Below are 7,365 nucleotides of genomic sequence, written 5' to 3'. Positions count from 1 at the left end.
TCAGCTGTTAAAACTTGCACTGAGCCTTTTTTCACTCCCTTTGTCACTTCCCTTTTTATTGCACTGAAGAGCAAATAGCCAATCACATTTCCCTGTCCTTTATGTCAAGAGCTGACAGACTGAACAGTTAATCGGCTAATCTTCCTCTTTTGGTCAGTTAATTTAAAAAATTGAAAACAACACAACTGCCAAATAACAGAAACTGTTTAGAATGTTCTTGAACACACACCAAAATGTTTTTAACACGCATACGCCATGTGTAAAGTCAACACATGGTTTGTCTGTATTTTGCTTGTCTTTTTGTTTTAACTTCTTATTTTACTTTGGTATCTGCTCTTGATTATGTCTCACCTGTGCCTCAACTTCCTGTCTTTGCCTTCACTAATCATTCTGTGATATGTAGCTCGGTTAGTATACACTTAGTTACTTGTGTTCTTTTTGCTCTGCTTAGATTTTCTATTTTAATTTGTATGATTCTGGATTTTGTTAACAGTCATTAAAGGTTTGTGGGGGTTTTTACTGCCTGACTTTTCGGCCTACATGTAGGTACTTTTTACAGTTTTTATACAAAGAATGGCACATCTCTTCTACTGATAAAACTGGCTTTAAACATGGTGACACTGACATTTGTATTTTTGCCTTAGAGGAAATATGAGATATAAACAATAAAAACAAACCACATTGTTGATTATTTGGTAAAGTTTCTAGGTATGAATCCTGGTTTTCTGGTATACCCCAGAAACAACGCTAATAAATAGGGGTAATTCTATATCTGGCCCTGTTCCTGGTGCTCTGTGTAATAGACTTCTGCAGGTTGGTATCTTGTCAGTTTTTATTGTCATATTTATTTATATGATTTCTAGTTCAGTTAAATTAATGTGGTGGACACAGTGTTCCCAAGTGATTGGCAACGATAGCAATTCAGCCACAAAATGTCAAGGTCACTGTTAAGTCTAATTGTTGAATGTTGCCATTGTGTTTCTTAAATTTGTACAGTCTTAGTTCAAGCAGCAGGATCAAAGCCATTCCTTTGATCCTGACCACCTCCCCAACCACTCTGTGCTGGGGGAGGTTTTATTGTAGATACATCCTATCTGAAAGATCTGTTTCTTTTGATGTAAGCTTCCTGGGTTTACGACCCTTTGGTCAGCAGGAGGTCACACATATACATAAAATGCTTTGTCTTAGAACCAAGGGGGCGTGGCTTTGTTCTGACGTGTTTTGTGTGAACTGTCTCTCAATAAAAGGTAGCAGGAGGAGGTCAGATCTGGGGGTCATTTTTCGTGGTGGACACAGACGAGGCCTCCCTTGCGCAAATAATCGATCGATCGACTGTCTTGTTTTCTTCATGATGAATAAGTCTCTAGAATTAGCGGGGTTTGTGGAAACACAGACCCAACAGTCACCTTAACCCACAAAAACTTCAAGAACTGACTTGTTGCATCCTGTTATAGCGCCATGCCAGGTTTTCAGAATGCCTGCAAAGGCAGTGTGCATGTGTATGCATATACATAAACAGTTTCTGTAAATTTCTTCCCCCACAATTTACTGCAAGTGGTGTTATTATAGAGTTAAGCATTATGAACCACAGCAGCTCAATCACAAAGTGGCGGAGCACGTGAACATCAAAAAGTGGGGAGCTCTGCTGTACCAACACTCGAAATGTCTTCTGGCATTATCATTAGTATAAAATCTGTGCACCAGGAGCTTAATGGCATGGGCAAAATTTTTATGGCTTTATTTAGTTTTCCCCTCTGGACAGTGAGTCTGGACAAACCAACATGTGTTCCTGTTTGCAATGCAGGGCAATGCAGTTGTGCTGTGGTAAGAGCTGATGCCTTACAGCAAATCATTCTTGTCTTAAACCAAGCATGGACACAAGCATAGGACATATAAATTCAAAGTTAAGTCAGTTTATTGCAGACACATATTGCAATATGTCAAAACTAAATTCGCCACAATTCCAAGAAGAGGTTTTCCTCCAAACTGATTTCTCTTCCACACAGAAATTTCTTGATTCCATTAATCTTTCTTCACAGGATTTCCTGAGGCTGCTGGCATCAGCACCGAGGAGAGAAGGGTAAGTCCAGTCACAAAAATTGGTCACAGAACAGTTGCAACAGACCGCAACTTACCTGTGTAACAATGGGCATTGATTCAGAACTTTCTAGAACACACAAGTAGGGTTAGTACAGAGATAGGTTGAATGTGCAGGTTGTCTAATGGGTTTGTAGAGTGTTCAGGGAGGACAAATGTGCTTTTCATTTTCAAACAAATTCAAATGGGATGTCTTTTTCTAAACTCATTTTCAAAAAGTACACTTGTAGTCAAGACCACCTAAACCAAGACCAAGACAGAACAAGATAAAGTCAAGACGAGACCGAGACAAAAAAGTCTTTCAACTGCAGCCAGATGCTGCTTCGTTTATGGGTGTCAGGCATAGGGATGGGTATCGAAACCCGGTTCTTGTTGAGAACCGGTTCCCACTGTTTCAATTCCTTGGAATTGTTTGGCATTTTTGCAAACGATTCCCTTATTGATTCCAGTCGCCCCGAATGACGTCACCACGTTGCGGAGCGTCATTTACCTGGCAGGAAACACGGCGCCTAAGCGGCTCAAACACTCAAAAGTTTGGTTATACTTTACGAGAACGGATGACAACAGGGCAACTTGCAATACTTGAAAAGTAGATATTTCATTTAAGGGAGGAAACACTACGAGTATGCAAAAGCATTTGCTCACAAAACACGCGATAACCTTAAATGAATGTCATGTTTTTAATTCCGCTCCGGACTCGTGAATCTCAACCTAGCAGCAGCGGTAACGTCTGCATGTCCTCTGCCGTTAATGCGGCAGGTAAATAATCAACTAACAGTGCATATTATGTTAGCGCGATCTGCCTTATTACAAAACCTGCCATTACTGTGCATTTAGGTGACCATGGTGAGAGAGACAGAGTCTGGCTGGCTCAGATGCTGGCAGTTCTCGCTGCAGTCTACCGGTAGCATTTCCTTTCAGGCCAAGATAGACGAATGTCACCGAGCAGTGACTAAGTTTGTGGTAAAAGGCTTGCACCCATTTGCCAGAGCAGATGCCCCCGATTTTCAGTAAGTGAATGTGTTTAATTGTAGGCAGGGACATTACTGGATATTCTTGTGTTAATTGCTACAGAATAATTTATGTTATACTTTGTTATTGCTACAGAAGAATATTTATTTTATTATTTTACATTTACAACTTTTGTTTCCTGGGGACCCTGTGACACCCCATCGAAGAGCCATAGGCTGTGGATCTCTTAAGATCTCACTGTTGGGTTTGTAAGGCCATGTTACTCCTAAATGTCTGTCTTGTTCAAAGAGAAGATATCAAACAAAGTTCTAAGCTAATCAACCTTAGTGTTCTCCTTTTTTAAAAATAAGAATCGATAAGAGAATCGATAAAGAATCGAATCGTTAAACAGAATCGAAAATGGAATCGGAATCGTGAGAATCTTATCAATACCCATCCCTAGTCAGGCATATTTATATGTTTTTGCGATGCACTCACACAGCCCTCCTCATCGCTGTGTACTGTCTCACTCACTTACTGAGAGGACAGACGCATGCTCCACTTAACTGTCGCATCTCTCACCCTCTCTGTTTTTCACATAATGATATTATCCTATATCCTTGCATGTGATTGGCCACAATATGGAGGAATTGGAGCATAGCTGAGCCACTATGTGAGAGCTGAGCAGCAGCTGATTCACTACAAAGCACTCTCTAAGCACGGCTCTTAGAGCTTTTGCTTTTGCTCATGACACATTATCGAACGTTACGTTGTGTGACATGGATACTGTTGACTTCAAATCTCCCAACCACTATGTCGATCGGAGACAGCAAGACCGAGACAGCGAAACCAAGACAAGACCAAGACCAAAGTCCGTCGAGACCAAGATAAGACCAAGACCACATAAAAGTGGTCTCGAGACCGGAGACATCCAACTCTACTAACCAGGAAGACAAATTCTGACTGCAAAAATTCAAATAAAGATGGGTGCGATGATTGATCTGTGGCTTCGAAATTCATTTTTCACAGTGTGATGTGGATTTTGAAATCACTGGTGTGAAGAGTGCATACTGGTATCATTTCATTTTTAGACCAGCATATAGCAGTCATCTTTCATGTGATAAGGATAACAAATGGTGCTGCATGGTAGGCTATGCAAAAGGAAATATGCTAGGTCATAAATGTAAAAAGTGCATAGTGAATACCTCTCCCTTTAAGGCTTTAAATACCTGCATACTGCCCACCTGTAGCACTGCAACAAAAAATGATGCTTTTAGTGATTGTGGCTGCTGCTGCTGAAACCCCTAGAAGATGCAGCACAGATCAGATGTTTGATCATCTGAATTGAAATAAAATTTTGGTGGAAAAATGTTTACTTTCACGCCATCATTCTTCTATGACTAGGTAATAGCATTTATAATGTAAAAAGTAAAAATACGAGATACACACAAATTTAATTCATATACATTCACAATTACAGAGAATGAGAGCCAGTTGAAGGACCAGAATGACACTAATGTCACGGTCCTGGGTCTCCTGACCCAGCGTTTTTAGTTCTTTGTGTGATGTTTGTATTATTGTACTTGTGTGAGTTATTCTATGGTTTCTAGTTTCGATCCCTTGCCCTTCATGTTGCTCTGTGTCCCCTCTGTTCTGTGTAAGTCTGTGTCTGCATATTTGAGTTCCCCTCTGTGTCTCTCGGTTCTTAGAGTCCTCTGCCTTATAGGTTATGTCTCTGTGTTTCTTAGTTGCTGTCTCCACTGTCAAGTTCGCGTCTCTGTGTGATCCTTCCTGTTTTACTTTGAAGGTCCGTTTCTTATGTGAATGTGTCCTGCTTTGCTTGTCTCGTCAGTCCTGATTTCTCCCAGCTGTGCCCTCCTTCTGTGTCTCATTCCCCTCGTTACTCCCCAGTGTATTTAAACCCTGTGTTTCTCTGAGTCAGTGTCGCGTTGTCCCTCATGCTGTGTGTGGATCTCCCTGTGTCTCGCTGTGAGTTCTTAGTTTGTGGTTTCCCAGTTTAGTTTAGTTTGTATGTTTGTTCTACCGGCAAATAAAGCTGTGTTTTGAGTTCATTCCCTCGAGTCTGTGAGTCCTGCATTTTGGGTCCAACTCCCGCCTGCCGCACAGCGATTCATGACAGTACGACGCGACCAGATATGGACCCAGCAGCACTCAACCCACCAGAAGAACTGCGTCTGGACATAATCTACTCCGTGGAAAGACTCCTGCATCTGTGGCTCGAACATGAGGGGAAGGAATTTCGCCGTGCTGTGGAAACCAAACTACAGCGTTTAATCTCTGGTCTTCCCTGGCTACTCAGTGCGCTCCACCCACTCGAACAGGATTTAATCCAAAATGAGCTCCACCTTCATCCCCCAGCTGCTACTGCCCACCTGCCTGAAGGGCCGGATGTGGAGCTACTCGGCCCGTCAGAGCCATCATCAAAAAAGAAACGACGATCACGCCGCCAGCGCGCCACCCCACAGCCGGACATTCAGACTTGTACATCGCCGGCTGTGGTGAGTAAGGACTCTTTTTCTGTGTCGAACCGTGGGACTATTCGTTCAGGGGTTGTGTTTTGTGCTACGGATGGTAATGTGAACAGTTTATCAGCTGCCCAGCCTCCTGAAGCTCTCTTAGCTGCCCAGCTACAAGCTGCGTCTCCTGTGTCCCCGCTAGCACAGCCATTAACTCCACTACGCGCTCCATTTTCACCTCTACCATCGCTTCAGTCATCAGTTCGGTCTGCCACTCAGTCGCCCTTAGTTCCATCATCCACACTACCACCTGTTTCCCTTCCACCACCACCATCACTACACCCAGCCATTCAGGCTGCTACTCAGTCAGACATTCAACCCATAGCCCTGCCGTTAATACACTCTGTAGCTGAGCCACTAGCCGCCCGACCCGCAGCCACTTCAGCCACTCCTCCACCCGTTACACCTCCACTACAACCGTCACTGCAGTCTCTAGCGCAGTCTCCGGCAGCCTCCAGTGTCCCCAGTGCAGCCTCCAGTGTCCCCAGTGCAGCCTCCAGTGTCCCCAGTGCAGCCTCCAGTGTCCCCAGTGCAGCCTCCCTTAGCACGGTCATCCACTCAATCACCAGCTCCACTTCCCCCCAACTATCACTACCACCTCTAGTTCAGTCTCCCGTGCAGTCATCTACTTCACCACCATCAGTAGCTCAGCTCCCACTCTCACCCGTGTCTCCAGTAGCTCAGCTCCCACTCTCACCCGTGTCTCCAGTAGCTCAGTTAGCTGCCCAGCAGCCACTCTCTGCTCAGTCTCCTGTGTCGCCAGTTTTGCTCATTCACTCCATGCAGGGAGGTAACTTGATTTCTACTCAGGGTACTTTTCATGGTTTAGCCGCCGTTGGCACAGTTTGCCACTCCAGGGCTTCCCCAGAGGCTAGGTCTCAGTCCCCAGCTGATTCTGGACCCCTGAAGTTTAAGCAGCCCCCTAAGAACTGCACCATGTTCGCATTGCCTGGGCAGAGTCAGTGCTCAGTGCAGCGCCAGTTGTCCTCATGTCAGCCAAAGGACTTCATGCCTGTTGGCTTTGTTTTGGCCTCCGCTGGAGGGTCCGAGGGGCCCGTTCAGCCTCCCGTCTCCGCTGGAGGGTCCGAGGGGCCCGTTCAGCCACCAGCTGCTCCACCGGCAGCCTCATCCTCGCCTGCTGCAGCTCCAGCCTGTGCTTCGCCTGCTGCAGCTCCAGCCTGTGCTTCGCCTGCTGCAGCTCCAGCCTGTGCTTCGCCAGCTGCAGCCTCCGTGTCTTCATCCACGCCAGCTGCAGCCTCCGTGTCTTCATCCACGCCAGCTGCAGCCTCCGTGTCTTCATCCACGCCAGCTGCAGCCTCCGTGTCTTCATCCACGCCAGCTGCAGCCTCCGTGTCTCGGCTCCGGCTTCAGCATCGCCCACGCCTGGTCCGGCTCCGGCTTCAGCATCGCCTGGTCCGGCTTCTGCCTGTGCTTCTGCTACGCCTGGGCCGGCCTCTGCTTCAGCGTCGCCTGGGCCGGCCTCTGCTTCAGCGTCGCCTGGGCCGGCCTCTGCTTCAGCGTCGCTTGGTTCTGTGCCCTCCAAGCCTCGGCTAGTACGCCTGACACTGGAGAGCCGCCGCTGCCTTCCGCACGGCCGGCCTCCTGAACTGCTCTGTCGTCCCCCTCGCCGCCGCCGCTGCCTTCCGCGCGGCCGGCCTCCTGAACTGCTCTGTCGTCCCCCTCGCCGCCGCCGCTGCCTTCCGCGCGGCCGGCCTCCTGAACTGTTTCCGCGCCGTTGCCTTGCGCGCGGCCGGCCCCCTGAACTGTTTCCGCGTCGCCG

This window comes from Maylandia zebra, linkage group LG13 (genome assembly GCF_041146795.1).
Source record: "Maylandia zebra isolate NMK-2024a linkage group LG13, Mzebra_GT3a, whole genome shotgun sequence".
Taxonomy (NCBI): domain Eukaryota; kingdom Metazoa; phylum Chordata; class Actinopteri; order Cichliformes; family Cichlidae; genus Maylandia; species Maylandia zebra.
Note: the sequence above shows the minus strand (reverse complement) of the source record.